Genomic DNA, 22,980 nt, shown 5'->3' with positions numbered 1-22,980 from the left:
AAGCCCAAAATACTGAACGCTCCTGCAATTCAGAAGATTAGAGGGAAAGGACAAATGTTCACGGGTGCCATGAAGTGAAGCCAAGCATCTTGGAGCAGCGTTCATTAAGGAGCTCTGCCAAAACTCCTCGCGCAGGCAGCTGCAGCACGAGCAGCTGCGCGGCCAGGGAGCGGGAGGAAGCGACACATGGCACAAGTCAGGAAAATAATGCACAGAGGGATCCCTTCGGTGGAAGGGAGGATGTTATAGATAAAGCACTAAGAAGGATTTGTTCCCCAAAACAAGCAGCCCAGACGGCAGAGCAACAGGAAACCGAATCACCGAACTGCAAAGCGACTGACTCAGGCCCATTGTCAGACCTGGCCATTTGTCTCTCAGAGGTTTTCTGAGCCCGACCTGCTGCGGCCCTTTCCAAGCCCTGGGACCAGTACAGCTGCCTCCAAGCTTAGGGCAAGAGTCATGACACTTGGGGCTTAGGGCAAGGACTCCCTTGAGTCATGGCTGCTAATTATATACCTTCGTATGCATGGAAAAGACATTTTAATGCATGGCGGTTGCAAGAGCAGGGGCTCCTCTCAGTACCCCAGGTAATACTGCCAGTGACTGGAAGAAGCAATGTCCCTGCTGGAATATTAAAAAAAACAAACCCAACCATCCGACATGAAATTGATCCTGGCTGGAGATCCTGTGTGCCAGCTAACCCTGGCAGCACAGCACATCGGCCCCGGGTCACAGAATCACTGGGTTGGAAAAGACATTCAAGATCATCGAGTCCAACCATTCCTGCCCTATGCTAAACCATATCCCTAAGTACCTCATCTACGCCTCTGTTAAACACACCTAGAGATGGTGACTCAAGCCCCTCCCTGGGCAGCCAGTGCCACATGCCCACAACTCTTTCAGGGAAGAACTTTCCCCTCACATCTGAGCTGACCCTGCCCTGGCACAGCTTGTGGCCATTTCCCCTTGTCCCATCTCCTGTCCCCTGGCTGAAGAGACCATCACCCACCTCTCTGCACCCTCCTGTCAGGTCAGTGTAGGTGGTGATAAGGTCTCCCCTCAGCCTCCTCTTCTCCAGGCTGAACACCCCCAGCTCCCTCAGCCGCTCCTCGTAAGATTTGCCCTCCAGCCCCTTCCCCAGCCTCATTGCCCTTCTCTGGACATGCAAGGACCTCAATGTCCTTCTTACGGTGAGGAGCCCAGAACTGGACACAGTCAGTCTTCCCCTGTAGAAATTCAGGAGGGGGGATATCCCAGCCATCCTTCGGAGGTGGCACTGGCCTCGCTGAGATTTGGGGGGACTGTATGAAAGGGACTGTTAATCTGTCCCAGTGACTCTTACGCTCGCATTTCCAAGTAGCTGAGGAGCACTGTGCCAGTGTGTTAAACTGGTTTGAATTCAGAATTCTAATCAGATGAACTAAGTAACTTTCAATCTAATTAGGAGAACAGTAGGGTTTGTTCTTAATCCACAACCATTTAATCTTCCGACTCATTAGTTGTGCACAGGCTCTATGAATATGTATATCAGGAAGGGAAAAAAAATAATGCTTTGACCTTGATGAGAACGATAAGGCACATGCAAAGTAGGTGTGCGTTCACCTTTCATCACACTCGCTTTATTATGTAGATTCAACAATTCCTATTGCTCTGAATCAGGCTATCGAGAGTTATAGGCAATCCCGCAGCCAATTAGGCATCAGGGTGCTGATGAACCATGGAACCTGCAATGATTAGCACAGTATTTACAGGCAAGCTGCCTCCTACCAATTTGCATGCAAATAAAAATGCGTCTGTTTGAGAAGGCTGTACTAGGCAATATAACTACCACACCAACAACTGGGATGAGGAAGAGAGGGAATATGTTCAAAGACAAAAGATTCAGAGCACTAAATGGGATTTTGTTTAGGATTTTGACTACATTTTTCAATACATCGGTGCCATCGCTGCAGTCACTTATGAAAAAGTATTCATACCATTTTTGGAAGAATTTAATTTTACAGACAGATCTATTCAGCCACACTGTTTCTGGTGTAGAATGAAGATCTCTATGACCAAGAATATTTCCTCATTTTATGAAATTATTCCATATGTACTTTATTTCTCCTTGTATTGAAATTAAGAACAGGCCTTCCTTTGCCTGCAAGAGATGAGGGATTGCAGAAACCATATCTTCTTCCTTCAGTCTGTTTTGCTCCTCTCACATTCAATGACAAAATATCCCAAAACTGACCTTAAATGCCCGTTCACTCTCTGCAACAGTAGTTCTGTAACTCCTCCTGAAGTCAGTGGGAATTAGGTCCAAGTACCTAATGCATTTTGGGAAATATTTAGAAAATATTTCAATGGGAAACATTTGTGAAGCATGGCCACCGGTTTAGGCTAGAGACAACCTGAAATATCAGGAAGAAGATCTGGCTCAGGGATCTCAGTAGGACTCCTGCATAGCTGTTGCTGAAAGATCTCCCTCTTTGGGAGCCACGACAAAGCTCTTGGAGAGGGATCAGGGAAAAGCTGGCTTCCACTCCCTTGCTTACTTGGGGTTTTGTCCTAGATGAGACCAAGCTGTCCCATCAGAGTGGTCCAGTGCTAAACTAAAGAACACAGCAAGAGAAGGGACCCTAAACCCCAGCCAGACAAGAAAGAATAACCCAAGAAGAATCATGCCAGGGGACTGCAACCTCCCGGTGCTTTCAATAGCTGTGAAGATGAGAAGAAAAATGTGGATCTCTGCTATGTGAATAAGCAGAGGAAATCCAGCCAAAATGGGGAGTGGAAGGGAAAGAAGTCAGATGATGCTGTAAGACCAACTGGCAGAAGAAAACCAAGGGCTATATTTACTTTAGTTTTCTTCTCCTGTGCAGCCATTCTGTTCCTAGCCATTTGCTGTCTCCATTGTTGTTTATTTAAAAAGCCTCCATGGACCAAAATTTCAACACACATCCCCAGCTTGTGACGTGAGACGCTGCAGAACTGGCTTCTCCCCTCAGCAATAAAGCAAATGCCAGCAGAGAAGAAGGCTCTTTCACTGCAGAGACAGCGTTGCCCTTAAGTGAACCAGCATCTACACGTGCAAAACCTTCCTCCCAAGTGGGGAAGACCTTTTAACTTGACTCTGCCAGCATCAAGGGGATTAAGGGTACCATTTAACTCCGTCCAACTTCTCAGCTAACAGTATCCTTGCACGCACCTCTACTGCTCTACTGCAGCACTGGGCAAGTTCACTTGAGCCAGCTCTTAAGGCTTTTATCTTTGAAGCCAATGTAGATAAAGTTTAACAGGCCACAGAGATACAACCTAGAGGTGTCCCTCTAAAGTCAGGGGCTCCAGCTGCATAAGGGAACAGTAACAGCCAGCATCCTGCGAGGTCCAGAGCTTTCACTAGCCTCGTTGAGCTCGACCTGCCACGTCCACAGCAGAGCAGGATTCATCCACTCAGCAGCATCCCAAAACTCCAGCTTCTGTAGAGGAGTTGCTCACAAACATCACCTGTTCCCAGAGGATGGTTTGTGCTGGGGTGAAACAAAACAAGTCCAGTTGTTGCGTTTCTTCTTCCCCGTGGAGCAGGTTCAGGCCAGAGAAATTTAACCGCTGCTCAGCTGTTTTCTGCTGACATCGCTTGCATTCCTCTCTCCTCTCAAATAACATTCGGAACTCCCTGCCAGAGAGTGCAATTCGATATGTGCCCTAATGATAGAGGGTGGAGGGGAGGAAAGTACGTTGGCTAATGTTTTTCCATTACAAATCTAAACGGCCCAATCTACAGTTTAATCTGCAATAAACCCAGCAATTTCTGAAGGCTGGGTTACTGACTCGGGGCCAGCACTTGTACCTGAAACCTTTATACACAGATTACTTTTAAGAGGTGGTGATAAAATTACTATCAATGGTATTTCCAAGCTACAGCTTTTGAAACCACCCAATGATTTTTAAGCCCTGGAGTCTTGGATCTCAAGAGAAGATTTGATTGTGCTTGGAGCCGTTCAGCAGGCAGCCAGTCACCGTACCAACATCCTTATTCAACCCCAATGAGATTTTTCCTTCCCAGGCACCTCTGAGATCCCTCAGTATTGAAAAGGATGGTTTGCCTTTCATGAACCCAAGTCTCGGTGGCTGCCACCAACGGAGGAAAAAGCCAGCATTTACCACACAAGGGTTTTCCTATACTAATGGCAGGAAATACCACAAATACCAGGATGAAATAAAAATCCACAGCCCCTCCAAATGCCACATGAATTAGCAAAGGTAAGGGCTTAGAATTTCTGGTATTTAGAAGTCAATGCTCCTCTATGTGTTTGGAAATTCAGGGGTTTATTACTCCCTCCTATCCACAAATATAAATTTGCTTATTTTTGCCTCCTGAGCATGACAGCTCAGTGCTCTCAGAATTAGTATATTTCAGACATACACAACAGGGATGATCACGTCAAGAACAGAAGAAAACACTGTTTTGGCTGTGCCCCTGCTCTGCAAAAGAGGGAAAAAGAAAAAAAAAAAATCCTTTCCTTTCTGCTGGGACTAAACCATGGTGGGATACTTGGCTCCAGTTACTTCATCATCTCCCTGTGCTTCTCTCTCAGGGCTGGGAGAACTGAAACACGATGAGAAATTTTCCTCCACTGTCAGCTGGCCCGAGGACAAGGAGGACAGATCTCTCTGAGGAAAGACAGTTCCCAAGGGGCCCACAACTACAAAGTATTTCAGCTGCCCTGCTGTAAAAGCCTCCCTCTCCCCATAAGCATGGCCACAGCTACTGGACGTGCAGCTGGAGCAGCACAGACAAGGGAGGGACAGAGCAAGGACGGGCTCCTGGATGGACAGACAGTCCCTTTCATGCCTCACGCCTGGGTATTAGTGACTATTTGTCCCAGGAGATGGAATATGAACCCTGATGCAGGCACCAAAAGCACAAACGTCCTCAGGCTAAACAAACTCAAGTGAAACCAAGGCCAGAGCAAGTTTCCACTTTTTGTGTGTATCGCCCAAGATTTATCTACATTACACTATCACCAATCTAATTTATTCTGCGATCACCTCTCACTCAGGGTGTCCAGGGCCAAATATCATTGGAACGTGACAGAATGTGCCAGCAATGAGTCCCGGGTCCACCCTGTCCCTTTACAGGTCCCTCGGGGCTCCTACTCACAGTGCCAGGGACTGCTGGGCTAACCTGATACAGACATCTCCTCGTTCCAAGCAGTCGTTAAAACATCTCTTTGTAAGGGATTTCCAAAGTATATTTATCCCGAGGTGCTCTCCAGTCCTTCACCCCTATGAGGACATTCTTCAGGACAGCCAATATTCAGCTCTCCCTGTGCCTTGCAGACAGGAGGAGGAGAGTCAGTTGGCTTGGTGCTCCTGTGAATAAATCAGCTTTTAGGGGGATGACAGAAAAGCAGGGCAGAATTTGGTCCTCCTCATTCAAAAGACCTTATCTAGCAGCAGAGGGAGTGAGTAGGGCAGATTCACCTTCAACATGATAATCTCTCGCTAGCTCTCCTTACAGCATTCCCAGCTTCTGCCCTTCACTGGATGCTGAGCATGAATGTGGGAATGAATCACTGCTGATCTTGGCAAAATATCAGTCTCCCTCCCTTTGCTCCAGCTTGGAATAATCCCAATTTTCCAAATGGCTTCAGTGAATCCAGGATTTAAGTTCAGCTATTAAAAAGTAGCGGGAACCCATAAATCACAGGCTTTGTATCAGTGAGCTCTTTGATGCATTTAAAACAATTACTGGGAAATATATGATCTTCCTAAAAATAGCTATTTACGTGAACACCAGGAGAGAAGCTACTGTCAAAGCACAACACATGGACAATCTAATCTCCGCGCCTCAACCCCAAAGGCAGGCACAGGGACTGCTGTCTTTAGTCTTTTTCTTTTTGCTGCTCACAGCTGTATTAGAATTGATAATATGCTGAAATGACACAGGCTTACAAAGATGTTAGATCAGTATAGAAATTATGCAGTACATTAGCGTATGCAGTGAATATATGCTTGCTTTCAAGTCAAGATGGAGATCACCAGTCGATAGGAGGTAATTTTTTCCACCCATCACAGTGCTCACAAAATGCCTCATGATTACAGATTTTTTTACTCCGGGCTTGTATCAAAGGTGACATTTCACTCCTGCCACTGACATGGACATAGAAGTGCTGGGAACAGACAGAAAGTGCTCACCTAGAAACAGGTCAAAGAAGAAAGCAGTTTCATTCACGTCACAGCCTGTACCTTGCTAGAAATTCTTACTGGTGAAACTTTTCCAGGCTGCAGCTGACAGCGTTGCCCTGCCATGGGAATAGAGTTGTCAGCCCCTGCGGATGTTGTTTTCAGGTGTCTGCTGTTGTTGTGTCACCAGAGCATGACAGGGGTTCGTCGCGCACAGATGTGGTTCCCAAAACAACCTACACGGGAGTTACCGGCTCTGCTGCACATGTGGTGAGAAAACAGGACTTGTAGTAACTAAGATTTAGAGGAGAGAATGGGCTTTAAACCAGTGTAGCACACTGAATAGGTTAGAGCACACCTACCATCTGACCTGAGTTAGGACAGATCAGGAAACCACGAGCCAGAAGTACATCAGCTCCAGACCACAGGAAGCACCTGGGCTGCTGTGGCACCAGATGCCTACTCAGTAAAGACTCTGCAGTGACAACAAAAACACCCAACCTCCTTGCTGTCACTGCTTCTTTTGCAACGAGACAGGACCAACACACAACTTCCACCATGGAGGCAATTTCTGTCACTAAAGGCAAGCAACCTGCACCCAGCCATCAATGCTCTGAAACCCTGTTTGGCAGTGTGTGATGGAGCACAGCTGGTCTGGTGAACCTAGAGAGCAAACCCACACACTACCCTGTGCATCCTCCAGTATGCAAATCCATGCTGAAAGAAACGAACTGTGCTGTGGGTGCTGGGACCACTGGGACACTCCAGCTGCAAGGAAGGCTCTTTTCCTGGCATGGTTAGAGCAGGCTGAAACAGAAAGAGGGAGCTCTTCCAATGTCCCCTGCAGAAACCCAAAGACAAGGACATTCCTGAGTTACATCCTCTCCTTCACAACCTCATGTCCTTGCTCTCACAGCCCCAGGTCCCTTCACCTTCTTCTGTTGCTACTCCCATGACCCCTGCTCCAAGAAAGGCACATCCCTCCTGAGCTGGAAGTGCTGGAATCCAGCAATTCGCATTTCTGAGCCTCCCTTATCGCACCTCTGGCTCTATGGTCCTGCTGGCAAAAAGCTACCAAGGAGAATCAACAGAGGTTTACCCTGGTATGGGGGCATCCAGCTCCAAATAAACACCAAGCTGGGAAGTAGGATTTACTGCACGGAGCAGTGAAAACCTTTGGTTTCGGCATCCTTATGCATCTCATTTTTGAGCGTATGCTCTGTCTGCACAAGATTAACGTTATTGGTACAGCCCACTTAGGAAATCTCTGAAAAAGATTCAGCTGCTACAGCATGATGAGGGAAGATGTCTTGATTTAAGAACACAGACATTACTAGAAAGGGGGAAAAAAAAAAATAAAAGGGTCCCTTACTGTTCTGCCATATCAAAAGGAGACTAATGAACCACCAGTTCATAGAACGACCCTGCTCTTCATTTCAGAGCCTGGCTGGCCTTTTGTGTTAAGGACACTGAATAACAAGAGCGAGAACAAACAGAAAGAACCCTTTCCCCCTGCCCAAAGTAAATTTTGAAATGAAATAATTTAAAAACTACACCCTTCTGCCCTACTTTAAGGTCCACATAAGAACAGATGAAAAGTTTTGTTCCATTGGCAAAACCGAATCAAGGCTTTTGATCCTCAAAGATCTCTTAATCGCTTTGCACATCAGTTCTTTTCATTATTTCAAACATACTTGAAGACAGCTTTTTTCCCCCTCTCTCTATTGCTCTTTTTTTTTTTTTCTTTTTTAAACTTTTTCTGTGTTTGGGCCATTTCCCAGCCCACTGTGGCAGTATGGCAGACAGCTGCTGGCTCTTTACTAATTTTAAGTTTCAACATATATACACACTGATCTGTGCTAGCAAAGTGAAAAAACCATCATCCTTGCCACCAATTGTGCTAGCTCACAATATCTACCTCCTCGCCCTTCTGGTACTTCAGAAGAGTTCCAAGGAAGATTATATGCTTCTGGTTAAAAAAAGAAAGTAGTTGTTGTTGGGGTGATTGTTGGGTTTGGGTTTTTTTTTTTTTTTTTAAAAGCTTGACTCAGAATTGGAATATCTGTTGCATCAAACTGAATCAATGTTCCTCCAAGATTCTGCATCTCTGCAATTCCAGTAGTCAAATCCAGCACCAAATTACTAATTCTTAAATAAAACGGAGATGGAACTTGCAATAAACCCGACCATCTTACCATCACAAGACATGTTCTGAAGCAGAGACTGTTCTTTGCCCATGCAACACTTTGCAACAAGCTCTCAAAACTTGTAATGCAAAGTACAGACTAGAGAGATGGGAGGTGGAGTCAGAGTCAGCTCACAAGCAGTCTAGGGGGATGGATAACATCAAAAAAACTCCACCTGGAAAGCTGCATGTAGGCAGCAGAGCAGAGCAACAGTTTAATGCGTTCAGAGCCCCAGGCATTGTTTAGCAAGTGGGTGGATGCTTTTTGAGCCACCCACTTCATCTACCCAAATGGTGTCAAAGCCATTGTAAACTGCCTTGTTAAATCCTGGTCACAAAGCAATCCAGAGCCAAGGAGGACCAGCGACAGAAGGCTTCTGGCAGCACCTGCGCAGAGCAGGCGTATGCCTTGTTGTGCTACAACATGCAGGTAATAACCACGTGCTGCTCTGCAGACAACCTTTCTCATGCAGTCTGGCCAGTACAATAGACCCTCCGGCTGTTTGAGAGGACACCGACTCCATCAGATCTGGGCTATCAGCTGGACTGACTCCTCTGGGTTTCCTTGCCATTAGCAAGAGGAAAGACCGTCTCCCTGGTAGGCATCTGAACATCTGACTTGAACTTCTGCCCCCTGCGTGGAGCTGTCACACAGCCCAATCTCCCTGAACCTTCCCTGCCTTGCCTACTCTTTCCCCTGCTTATCCCCTAAAGGCAGGGAAGTCTGTCTGTAAATAAATATGGCACCTAGAGCGCACTGTACTGATATTCAGGCTTTAAGATTCAGCCACAGTAAACCAACATTTGGATCCTGGTCATTTATTCCGCTGCACCAGATGAGTCAGAGGGAACACAGCTGAGACCACACCAGCCATCCCTGCCCCGCAAACCACTTCATCGGCATGGACCACAGTTAAAACACCCAGATGCCAGTCTGACAGCCATCCTCCCTGTAGGCCTGTGGGCATCTCACAGGCAGAGTGGTCCCCCAACCGAGCCCACGCAGACCTCACAGACTGTACACATCCACACAGCAAAAGGAGCAAGCAGACCTGGCAAGATGAGCTTTCTCTTCATCGATTTTTCAGGAGCAAACCACTGCTCACCCTAAGAAGCGTGGTTCCCAGAGCACAAAGCACAAAGCAAACAAGGGATCCTAGCCACCTCCCAACCAGCTTTCCATAACAGGAATGCCAGACAAGGGTTGGCAGCTAGTGTGTGGCCAGACACAACTGCTCCTAAGAGTATCCTTGAGGACATGGCTTCCTCCCCGACGCAGTCATGGGGATTACTCGCTGTGGGTGGCTGCCATGTTGCAACACCCCTCTACACCTCAGTCCTGTATCTGCCAGAATGCACAGCTGAGTTCTGTGCCTCACATGGATATCCATATATTGTACCTACTAGTGTCCTATGTATTGTACCAACCAGTGCCTTGCTGCGTGCAGAGTAATTATCAGCTCTACCCTTCCTAGTGCCTTAAACCTTATTTTACTTGGCAGCTACAGCTTGCTCTCCAGGCAGCTGTGAGAAAAAGACCCCTCAACTGATGCAAATAAACATGGGTTTATTTTTAATTTGTAAATTAAAACAAACATCTTGTGTTCCAGGCTGTGCACTCCACATCCATCTCAATAAAACCCCACACAGAGCAAAGGAGACCTTCTGGCCTCTCTGATGCTCTATGAGATGCCTGGTTTTACCCTTAGAATTGCACATTGATAAGGACAGAAAACTTCAGAAACGCCTCAGGCTCCTTTTCGCTTACCGCCCAGGAAGTCTGAGGTCAGCTGCACAGACTAGAGTTTCCACTGGAATGAAAGTCTAGCTGGGAGTGGGAATTAAAGCATAGGTTTAGCCTACAGAGAACGGAAACTGTGGAATAGACCTGACTAGTTTTTGTCTGCGGTCTTAGCCCTCACGGTGAAGGCAGGTTTGTAAAGACCACACTTGAGAGATAACTCACAGAACCAGGAGTTTGCTGTTTCCCCAAGAATCTGGTCTCCATGCCCAGTGAATTTTTATCCTAGCTGGGGTAACTGCTGATGACAGTGACATTATTCCTGGGAAGCTTCAAACTATTGAAGCCCAACACTAAAATGCAAGTTTGTGGTGACCTCACATAGGTTATTGGAAACACAGATAGACTGATGAAGCGTCTGCAAGCATGGCATCACCGAGTTGCCACTTCACACACAGCTACAGGAATAGGAGCAGTAGCAGCAGATGGAGGAGGATTGTTCACATGGCAGAGCTGGTCTTTCCTTCGGAGACAGACGGCTCTAGCAACAGATGAAAACAACCAGAGAGGAGGTTTGAGGAAAGCAGTCCTGGAACACATGTGAGAAACAAATGCAAGACTGAGCAGTGGCTCACTATCTTTTGTTGTTCATGGCATGGCAGTATGGTGGATATAGGGGTTCTTTTTCAAGTAGGACTGAGTTTAAATGAAATACGAGTGAAGTGAATATTTAAAACTACGTCCTCAAGATCAAGGAGACAAGCAAAGCTCTGGGTCCTGCAGTCTCTAGCCTGTTACCGGTCTCTGCCACGAAGTAAACCCCAAAAGGTGAAGATGCATCAAGTATGCACAAAGCTGCCAACCTAGATGTGCCCACACATGCTGCTGTACTACAGAAAGGTGCCAAGACCAGAACTTTTTGACTCAGAAAGGCACACCAGCAGGCAATGAAAGAACTTGAAATTTGTGCTAAGCTCCCCTAACATATAAACTATATATACTATATAAATACACAGACTATCTGGCTCAGTTTATGTCCCTCCCATAGGCTTTCTGTGAAGGTTTTAGAAAACCTACTGCCCATGTTTCCCTTTGGGTTGGGTTGTTACATTTACAAAACAAAAGTGGTAATTCTTCATCTGTTTCTGGTTAGGATCCACTTGCATCAGCATCAGTATCAATGGAGCAGTTCAGACCACTAATTCCTCCGTAAGCTAAATATTGCTACTACCACCACTGCAGAATGGTGAGGGGTTGCCAGTCTACAATTGCTCTTTGATATTTTACTGGATCACTGTGACTAAGGAAGAGAAAAATCATGTTGCAAATTCCCAAGCTCAGGATATTGTTGTATTCTGAAGCATATCAGTGCAACCGGATGGATTAGAAAGATGTGCTGTGGAGTCTGGAGATATAAAGCCAGAGTTTTCAATAGTTACTCCTGTGGATGCTTTAACACAGCAGAAGATAGTTTCCAGCACCTCTGCCCACCAGCTTTTCCCAATTCAGCCCATTGCTTGTGGGAGATTTGTGCAAGAAGCCCATCTGCTATTCTAACGGCACTGAAAGCCAACTCCTTCAGCGGACGGAACACAATTCGAGCGAATTTCCTATCTGCTTTCCCAAGGTCTCTGCTCTCAAACAACTAAACAACAACAACACAGTTTGTTTTTGTAGAGCTTGGGTTAAAAAGCCAGTCTTGGAAATGTACTGAGTGGAGCAATCCTCCAGCACCACCCAAAACTAGCCAGCAAATGAAAGCACGCCAAGGCTGTTAATTTGACGGCTGGGGGGGTGGGGTGGGGGAAGAAACCTATTGCTACCATCTGCACAAAGGAAACCGAGGCAAAGAAAAACCCCGCTGTGTGAGCAGAAAGAAAGGTTCAGCATAGCAGAAACAACACAAACCATATGAGACACTTGTTAAACTCCCTTCCCTGCTTTTTTCCCCACCACTAAATGCTGCAGGACAATGATCAATCTATTCAAGAAGAATATGGAAGCTTAAAACAAGACCCTCAGGACTGTCAGCGGTGCAGGTCTCTGTTTTCCTACAGATTCTGGCACATTAAGGCCCTGCTCCCTGGTAAATCTTTAAGACAACATGAATAGTTTGCATACTCTAAGCCCCACAGATGGTTTGGATCTAAAAGACCTTGTGCAGACTGCAGTGGTCATGAAACCCATCCTCACAGCTAGAATTTGGAACGCATCACATTTTTACTGCTGTTTGTATTGCTCAGTTTGTGAACCAGAATAAACAAATGAGCTTTCAAAAAAAAGAAAGGCAGTTTGAAAAGAGCTTGATCCACTGTGAGCCCTTTATTCAGCTAATTTTACCCCAAAGGCAACAGTGGCTATAGTGTGTGCTGCTTCACAGGTGAGGAAAACAACTCTACCGGTAATCCTCCTGCCACGGTGGGGGTTAATCTGCAGTCAACTCTATCTGCAGAGCTGGCCTCCACAGCTGCACCAACATCTCAGGCTGGAAAGCTGGCAAGAATACCTTGGTAGTGCACCAGGAGGCTCTGGGAATTTCATTACATTTTCCACTCACCCAGCGTGTCTCCGGAAGGCCATCTACGGAAGAGATCAGAACTAGCATGTTGCCGCCCAACCCTCTGGAGTTTCTCCTTTCACACCCACTGCCAAAGCACAAACACCCTCACCCTAGGCCAGATTCTGATCTTTATACCAGCAAAAAAGCAAAATCCACTAACGGCAGCTTCAGACTCTTGCTGCAACATCTACTGACCAGCAATGAGAGGAGTCGAGCCCTTCCTTCCACCGCCAGCGGTGCTGAGCACCAATTCTCCCTTGCCACAAAGTGAAGCTTCAAGAACAAAAACACCCCAGTGCTGTCCATGGCGCAGTGTGGCTGGCATCTCCCCTCCCAGACTGGGCAACGGCTCCAGTTCATGTCTAGGCTTGTCGTAGCCTGTCTCTCAGCTGACACTTGCCCAGTACTATGGCAGTCCAGCCTCTGCGCTCTTCACTTGAGCTTTGAAAGAAGCTGCAAGTCGCTGAGCTGGCAGGGGTGAGAGCTGAAGAATTTATCAGCTCTGCTGTTCATTTTAGAAAGGGCACAGGCAAAATGCAGCTCAGCTGGATTCACTCATCTCCCCATCTGAGCAGATGTGGGGATATCCAGCGACCTTGTTGAAAACAGACTCACCTGGAGATATTCAGATGCTCATACAAAACGAGAGCAGTTTTCACTTGGTGATTGCAAAATTCTCCTTGCAAGCAAAAAATCCTGTAAATAACAGACCACCTCCAGCAGGGTCTCATGCACAGAGACATCTCTGTAGTGAGGAGAGACACAGAATTTCTGTAGGTGCCCAAACAGGAAGAAAAAGTGTAAGCTCCAGGAGTCCTGACTCCAGTGCCTGATAAAGACCATTCCCTCATTAGGAGAGGATGTATGTCACCTTTTCAGTATGTTCACAAGACCTGTGGGAGCTGGGGGACAGGCAGGCAGACATCCTGCCCCAGGCATCAAAACACCACTTCGCACACTAATGAGGGGACAGATTGGGGGTTGGTGCCGTGCTGTACCCTACTTCACACCCGCTGGCCAGGAGAGAAGTGGCACCAAACCCCAGGGGTTGCCATCACATGAGCAGTCACAGCAGAGTGCCCTGACGGACAGCTGTGGTGTAAGCAAACCTCTCTCAGCAGGACTGTCTAACTCCAACTTAAAATTGAGCTTCTGTTTCAAGTCAGATTTTCCCCTGATGTGCCTCATCCTGCCCAGAGACAAAAATAGAGAAAGTGAGAAAACAGACCTTTATTACCAACTGCAATCCCCACTGCCCAGCAACCAGCTCTGCACTCCATGTTAGCCTTGCATAAAGAGAAAATAATAAAACCCAACAACCCGCACTACCCACAAAATAAAATATAGACAGCATAAGCCTTTATGCAGCTCAGGCAGCAATCACCATGTGTCTGCAAGCCGAGCAGAGAGCTGCAGTCCTTGTCCCAGACACTGTCTAACCTCTGCTCCTGCTCTGAATGTGCTTCAGTGGTGCAGATGCAGGAGGGGAGCACACCACGGTCCGAATCATGCCATTAGGGGAGCCGGGGCTGCGGGGTCAGGTCTCCTGTCTGTCCTGATGAATAGGATGACTCCTTCCTTTCTGGGATTCCTTGTTTCTTACCTATATGTAGTGGACCATTTGTAATTTTTTTTTTTCCCCTGCTGGGAAAGAAAACAAAAGGTATACAATGAAGACTATAATGCAATAGTTTCATCAGGGTTAAACTACCAGCCTGCGTGCAGTTGTGGTGGGGAACACGAGAAGGACTGCAGCCTGCTGCTGGCATTGCCTACCATAATTACCCCAACCAAATCATGGTTACACCCTGTTCCGCACAACACTTTGGATTTCCATCAGATTCAAATGCCTCTCAGACAGATACAGGGCCTGTTTCTATCCCTCCTGATGCCTATAGTGAGACTTCAAGGGTCCAGAGTCCACACAGGACTGCTTATGCAAACTGGGTATTTAACAAATGATTTGGATGAGCCAAGGCAAACAGGCAATGCAGACACTGTGGAAAGCAAAGGAGCCGTTTTAACTGAAGGCACACATTATGCCTTCACTTTTTTTTCCCTTTTTGAGGAACACATTAGCCTTGAGGGAAAAGTGAGAAGACAAATCTCAAGTCATTATAAAAAGGCCTGGTCTCTATTAGGAGATAGACAAATACTTCCTCACTCCAGAGATGTCCACCTTCTCCCCCCATCCATGGACTTCACTGAGGAAGGGCTAAACTGTCTTTAACTGTCTCCCATCCCTCCTTATCTTCTATCTCTCTCTGCCCTCCAACAGCCCAGGGGACCATGCCCACTGCCAAGGCAGCACGGCAGCCTCTCACCCTGAAGTTCCCTAGATGCAGGAGGGAAGTGAGCAAATCAGTGTGAGAGCAGCACTGCCCCTCTCTCTGCACTCAGGACACACCAGCACCCCAGAGTTGGGCAGTCCCTGTGACACTGGAGCCCAAGAGTCTGGGCTCTGAGGAGCACGTTCAACCTCTGGCATATAACCCTGCAACATGATCTCTGATGTTTCCACGTGGGACATCCCTTTCCGCCTCTTACACTGCTTAGCATGGGCACCAGCTTGACCCACCTGCTGTGGGCTGTTAGTTGGTCAAGCCTGCTCCTCTAACATGAAATTTTTATGTAGCTTCTGGGATGCTGAGAGGCTATCACAAGCCTGCCTTCCTAGGACAGGCAGGATTTGTGGGAAGAAAGCCTTCTGAAGCCACTGCAATGACAGGTTACAGCCTAGGCAAGCAATAACCTTCACAACCACTCCCAAAAACAGCAATAACAATCTAGTTAGGAATTTGAAAGCCAATGAGGATCTTCCCACAAACAAGCCAGCCCTCTGGCAGCAGGGGCAGAAGGGCCAGGGCGGCACACAAACACGAGCTCTCATAAGGCCATAAAGAGCTTCTGTTTCCCGACACACTGCAACAGAGGGAAGGCGGGGGCAGAGAGAAAAGCAGCAGTCTCAGGCCACGTGGCAGGTCAAACCATCGCCCAGTTCGCTGGCATCCTCTAAAGTTTAAATATTCTTTGAGCCAGCAGTGAATCATCCCTGGCAGGTAAGAATGATGTTAATTTATGACATGCCAAGTGCAAGCAGATCTTTTGGTGTCAGTCCAACGGTTTTAGTCTTATTAACACACGGCGACGGCTCAGGTTGCAGCTGTGCACATTAAACTCTGGCAAGTGGCATTTTAAACAATGACAAACTTCAGAACAATCACTCCACACATGGAGCTGGGCCAGGCAAAACTGAAGGGTGGCAGAAAAAAGGTCAGGAGGGTAACCTGTTTGTCTGGGAGAGGAACAGGTGGCCCGCTTGGGTTGCTGCAGGGTCTTTAAACTGTCTGAAGGACACAGTCATGGATCATTTTAACCCATTAAGCTGCTTAAACCTTCCCTTACACTGGCTTGAACTTCAAGAGAGTATTAAATCTTAAAGAGCTTAGTAACACATCTACAGGAAAGCTCTCCCCTATGCTTACCCGTTCTCGGTGCGCATGCTGCACTATGGAAGCTCACATCCTTCCTCTGACAGCAAGACCCCTCTGGCAGCTGAACCAGATCCATGCAGCTAAGAAGTGCTGAGCTCGAAACTCAAGCACTGCACTGGAGCAGCAAGTCACACTGGGAAACAAGACCACATTACCACCACCACCATGTGACTGAGCAGGCCTGAGGACACTGCCTTTCAGAGCCAGAGGAAGACAGGTCAGAGAGGAGAACGTCCCCTGATCAGTTCCTCCCTCACCAGCCTTGCAAGGGACACATTGCTCACAGAGGCTGCTGAGACCCCACAGCAGCCCTGGGTTGTGTCTGGGGAAGTCAAACTACATCCAGCAAGGAAGGGTGGCTTTGGAGAGCAACTTCTGAAGCAGCTTCTTACCTTGACACCCAGGCAAAGCAAAGTCAGTCCCAATCACTCCTGTCAGTTGTGTTTTCCTCAGAAAATGTGATGGTGGAGACATAAAACACATTTTCACATTAGAGAACGTAAATATTCCAAGCCATGTTTCCAAGCTGTGTATCTCAATTTGAAATACTGTATCAAAATACATTTTTGGAAGTGTAAAAGGACAGATGTTTCAGTATATAACAGTAGAATATGATCTGACATGTAACAATGATTTCAAATGCAGTCCTTCCAAAACAGCTTTTTTCCACAATTTTTATCCCCCCATCTTATTCTTGGAAGCAGAATTTTTCTTTTCCAAACAGGTACTCCTCAAAAGAAAGAATTTTAAACAATAAATCTTGTCTTCTTAAATGAGTACAAGGATTCAGCTACACATGAGATCTGATCCAGAAGAGAATCAGTGTGTAAATACGTAGACATAGTTATCTTAGATTTAAATACCAGGTGTGTGGATGTACTTATTCCCAAATGAAATTAAAGGAATTAAATTATTTCATAACAAGGCACTTTTATTCTGGAACAGGAGCATCCACATATGAAATGAATCAAGAATAGCTAAAGCCACAGCAAGGTCTCAGGCTACTGAGCGTGAGTAAATTAAAACAGTAAATTTATTCTCCCCCTCTTGCAGCTTCTTGCTACACAACACACTAGACCCCCTGGATAAATGTTCCTGTAAGTAAAAGACTAGCCCCAGCATGTCTCTGAACACCTCTTGATAATACTGCAATGAGATGGACTGGAATCAATATTTTACATCTTTGCAGCTTGGGGCCAGAGAGCAGCGAGTTGGGCAGGGATGTCAGCGTGCCACCGGCACGGCAGGGAGGGGAACTGGCTCAGCACTGACCTGGAAAGACATTTCTAGCTAGCAGATATGAGTTCCTGCACCATTTGAGCTTCCTCGAGGGAGCAGGGAACAAGGAGATAATTCAATAGAGGTTTTCAAGTCAAACCTTCTCCCAAGTATCCTAGTAGGTATCAGATATGAGTTTGGCTACAGTTTAGATAGAGCTACTGGAGTGATTTGAGCCTCCATGTTTCACAATGGAGGCTTTAGAGCCAGGATTGGATACTGCTTGATCTAAAAATCTGATACAAAGTGCTGATTTAATATAAATGATGTCTTCCATTCATCTGCAGCCAGAACAGAACACATATTTGCGACCTAGGTAATTTTACAGAAATGTAATTAGGTGCTTTTGCCTGATGAACAAACCTGTGTCACTGTGCAGGCAACACGCTGCCTTAATGGCAGTGAAAATGGGACCAGAACAAGAGTTTGCATACAAACTAATGAACACAGCATCAATTTCTACTCAGGAGTGATGACTAAGAGAGAAAAGGGCTGTTATTTGCAGCTATACAGACGCAGAAGCAAAAGAACTGTTACACTGGGAGAGAAACGAGTGTATCAGGAGAAGTACAAAAATCAATCTTAATTCTTCAAAGATGTAAGATACAAACTAACTCCCTATTGTAGCAGTTACTCCTTTCTTAGAGAAACATGACACAAAGCAGTAAGTTGTGAATATACAGAATAATTAAGTCTGGTACTTTAAGACATGGGGTTCTCTCCTGCCCGGACAACTCAGTGCTTTTCCTTCTACTTCAAAAGGAGCACTTACCTAGAATTCACAGAGGAGACCAGGCCAGCCCTATTCCAAGCTAGGCTTTCTGAAGAAAGTTAAAGCTGTCTTTCTTGGTAATTCTTCTCTTCATGTATCATCTACATTGATTTGGCTTTTTGCAAAATGAAATTAGAGAGCCAACAGAGACAGGGCAGAAGTGAAGGCAGCCAAATTCAAGTCCATGCTCAGGCAGTTTCCAAACTTCAGTGCCAGCGAAGCAATCACAGTTATCACAAACTGACCCAAGAATATTCAACTTGATTCTTCTAATTGCTTTAACAACAAAAATCAATGGTTAGAACTCTAAATTATAAAGGAAGCATAATAAGATTGAGTAATAGCTACAGGTGCAGAATTATAGGAGCCAGAAAGTGCATCAACTAAAGCAGAACGGGGCACATTCCATACCACAGTTAGTTAATACTTTTTTTTCCCTGGAAGGAACATTGGTTAACTTGTTAAACACATTTTTTCATAGGATCTAGGCAGTGTCATCAGTATCTTCAGACCATATCTCCAATTTATCATGGATTATGTGCTCAAGCTCTTTCTCATTCTTAAGCAAAACATTAGCTTTCCAGTGGACCTCATCAGCACCAAATTGGAATTTAACAATGCATTTTTTATTTCATACTAGAATAGCTTCATTTGCTGTTATAAAAGTGCACTTAAGAGAACATTCACAGTACCAATCAATAAACAAAGTCAGGATTGCATTTTGCATCACAAGAAAGCTTTCTCAATTGATCCAAAGGAAAAAAATAATTAAACCTTGCAACTTCATGAGGTTGACAGAAAATGACAGCAGAACACCTCCAAGGCACTGGTCTTCATACCACAGTTGGATTTAGCAAGGGAACAGCCATCCATGACTGACAGCTTGCTTTGACAGAAAGAGCCAGTCAATATTTACATTCCTCATGAACGTAAGAAAGAGCATCAGGGTACTTCAGAAATTAGCCCTTGATTGCCACTTGGAAGGCATGATCAGAAAGTCACATCACTTCAGCACCTCCAACAACAAGCCCCCTTTCATTCTTGAGACTCGAGATCTCTCACAGATGTGTCAAGGTCTTTTGCCTGGGAGCAGGAGATGTCTGAAGGGCATAAGGGGTGCTGAAAAAGCATGCTCTGAGGGGTTTATTATTTAAAATATCAAAAGATACAGAAAGTACTTGGTCAACTCTTGGCCTCTTTCTTGAGATAAGAGACAGAAATCCAATAGCTGTAAGTAGCTATCCCCAGGCTCCTGCACCAGCTACAGGGAATACTGGTAGGATTCCTCAGTGCAGAACAAAGGCCTCTGCTGCAATATAAAGTGAAGTAGGGGGATGCAGATGTAGTGGTTCAATTTGGCTCTCAAGGTCCCAAAATGTCACCACACAGAACAGTCCGAAATCTTGGCTTAGAAGTCACAAAACATCCAGTGCCTTTCCAAGTGAGATCTCGGCTCCTCTCATTTCCTGCATACAATAGCATTATTCAGCCACTGAAGTTTCCACTTAGCTTGCATTTATGCCAAGTACTTTTAATTGCAAAGGAAAAGGATGTTAAGCTCTCCCATTTGTTTCTTTCTAATTCATAAGGGACACAGCAGCGTTGGTAAAAGTTAGAGGTTAAGGGCTGTTCTCCTCCACCTCCCCTCATCTCACTTAAGGGACTCACATCCTCCTGCTGCCTTGCAGAGGTTACCTACATTGTAAAGGTAGGAGAAGTGGGAAATTTATACTGTCATTTGTTAAATACTAAAAAGTCATTGTAAATTTACTAGCAAATAAGCATCAGGGAAGTTTGAAGAGTACAAAAACCCTTTGGAGCATCTATTAAAACTGATGTTCAGAGTCACCTTGACCAACACAGGTCTCACCTAAGAACAGATGTGCTTGTGTTCACGCAGTATATGTACAATAACTCAAACAACTCAACTCATCAGAACAGATAAATAGCAGCTCAGACTGAAGCAAAATGCTGCACAGTAAGGAGTGAAGTGAGTGGTAAAACAGATGTCTAATTTCTACTTATTTTTGGCAACCTAAAATATCTGTTAGAGGAGCAGAAAAAAGCTGCTGAATGCTGCTTGGTAAATAATACATGAAGGACAGCCACATCTATGGACTATCAGGGTGGCACTTAATACAGCCCAACTGAAAGTTCTTTTTCTTTTGATGAATCCATAGAAAGGTCTGAAGTAATGTTTCCATATGGGTTTTGTTTCTATTATGTGAGATCTGATTAACTACATTGTCAGAGACAAAGGGATTAAGTGAATTGGTGTTTTGGGATTGATAGATAGTGCTTTACAAAGTGTCTTCACCCCACCTCTTCAGCCTTGGGACAAGAGACTTACTAGCTAATTACTGTGCCAATGAACAGAAATGTAAATTAAATGTTACATCCTAACATAGCTTAATAGCCCCAGAGGCAAGAATTTAGTTAACTGTAATGGACTGTAATTCTATCCAAAAATATAGTTTATTAACAGGCACATACAACAAACTGCACCACTAGCTTTAAATAAAACATCTAGCAAGCTCACCTTCACACCAAGTGACATTTGATTAATACAGAGCAAAAAAGCAATACACATATGCTTTCAACAGACATAGAACGAACTCAGCTGCAATCCAAGTTCAAGTTGTAATCCAAAGAAGGGCACACAAAAGCAAAAGCAACGAAGACTTCAAGTGAACCTTGCCATTTCTTTCCACCAGACCTTTGGTTTCTTACAAAATAGGTCTGTAATACAAAAAGTAATAAAAACTCTGGATTCGATTTACTCAGCCTCTTCCATCACAAGTTAACTATAACATTTTGCAACAATACCAGTAGAATTCAGAGGGAGGTAAGAGGCAAAGATAGTTACATCTTGGAATTATGTAAGTTCATCTGCAGATAGACAGGCTGCCTAACAGCAGGCATGGATTTCAGAGTCATCGTCCCAGTTTTTGTGAGAAACACCAAGACAGCAAACCACATTCTCCCCTCTTATCCATTAAACCTTGATCCATCCTCCACTGACACCAAGGCAAAAGTTCTGTTGTCAGTGGTACTCTGATGAGGCCACAGTGGCCTTAGAAACAAAGAAGTCATCCTCTCTATTGAAAGGACTGTTACTCTCCAGTCTTCAACTTGGCTGTGATGTCAGTAAAACCTGACACGCTGTTACCACATGGGTGTTACAACAGCCTCGTCCTCTCTTCATGCCAGAAAAAGGGATTCAGCAGAATTCGATCTATAAGAATTGAAGCCAACTTGGCAATAACCAGCTCCGCTCTGCTCAGTGTAAGATCTGAACCTCACCACAACCAAGTAAATAGAAGGTTTGTAATGAACGTCACTAAGAGCCCAAGAGAAGCATCAGGCCAAAACTAGAAAAATACTCACTTCTTGATGTTAGACCTTGTTCTTCAAACAGGACAGGAAAAGGCATTTGTTTTCCTGATCCTCCAAGGGAGAAACAGGAGGGCTCCCAAGAATAGTGCTCCAAATATAACAGTGCCCATGGTAAAACTGCTCGAGTACTAAGAATGTCAGATATTCTCCAGTTTCCTTTGTGGCAGAACAGAAAATTCTCTCTATAAGCTGTAGGGTCTCAACTTCATTAATATGGTGCCTGTTACCACAACAGAGAAAAAATTAAGCCATGCTGCCTAATTGCATTAAGCATTAATCTTTACTCAGGAAAAAAATAAGGCAGTATCAATGGGTGTAAGACTTCTTTTCTCTACTTTCTCTCCTGCACCTCTCTTTATACTGCCTAGAAAGAAAAAAAAAATCGATTGGAAACATCTCCTCTTCCCACCCTAACAATAGAATTAAGATCCATTTTCAGGATCAAAAACCCCTTTAAAAATGGTCGGTTTTTTCAACTGCTGGAACCTGACTTTTTTTGAAGTACGAAGGAAAAATTCTCTCAATGTAAACTAACCTGACAGACAAGAGCAAACAAGCAAAAACTGCCTAGAAATATAGGCATTAAGGAAATCCAAGTATTGTGACAGCTCATACTGAAAAACAAGTGAAGGACAGTTCAATCAGCAACAAGCTCCCTCTCTCCTCTGCGACTTGTGTCGCTAGCTCTCATGGTAGCCAGTTATGAAATACTCTTACAGCAGAACAACTATAGAAAAATTTGGACAAGTGAGAATGGAGTTATTTTAATCTAGAACATTATCACCCAAAGATACAGATGAATACAAATATTGTTCGTATTAAAAAAGAGTAAAAGTCAGACAGACATGAATTTATGCTGCATTTTCAGTCTATATATTGGTTTTCCTCTTCCTTGTTTTATAAAAATAGGATGTGACATTTCAGCTTCAATTGCATATTTAAGTCATTTATTCATTGAACATTCCAGTCTTGAAATATCATCAATTGAAATGTTAGTTAAGATGCATCCTGCTTATAGAACAGGCTAAACCTCTTCTGAACTGCACTCGTAGAGAATAATAGAGACTGATATGAACTCAAAAAATAATTGGGTTATGGGAAGAAGAAATAAGATAAATAAATAATAGTACATAAAGCAAGCTCCACTTATGATATGACTCCTAATAAAACAAATGATGCCTTTTAGCTGACAGATTTTGACTCCAAAATGATTTTTACAGATTCAGTTCAGAAATAAACTGTGTTTTAAGATCTATGTTGCTATAAAAAGAAGAAAAAAACTTCCATGAAAACATCTCCTTTCAAGAAAACAGAGGAAGCTACAGTACAAATAGTACTGAAAATTCCCAGAGTATTGTATCAAAAAATAGTATTTGTAATATT

The sequence above is a fragment of the Gallinula chloropus genome, assembly GCF_964237585.1.
Source record: "Gallinula chloropus genome assembly, chromosome: 9".
NCBI classification, from domain to species: domain Eukaryota; kingdom Metazoa; phylum Chordata; class Aves; order Gruiformes; family Rallidae; genus Gallinula; species Gallinula chloropus.
The sequence above is the reverse complement of the archived record's forward strand: the minus strand, read 5'-3'. Positions refer to the sequence as shown.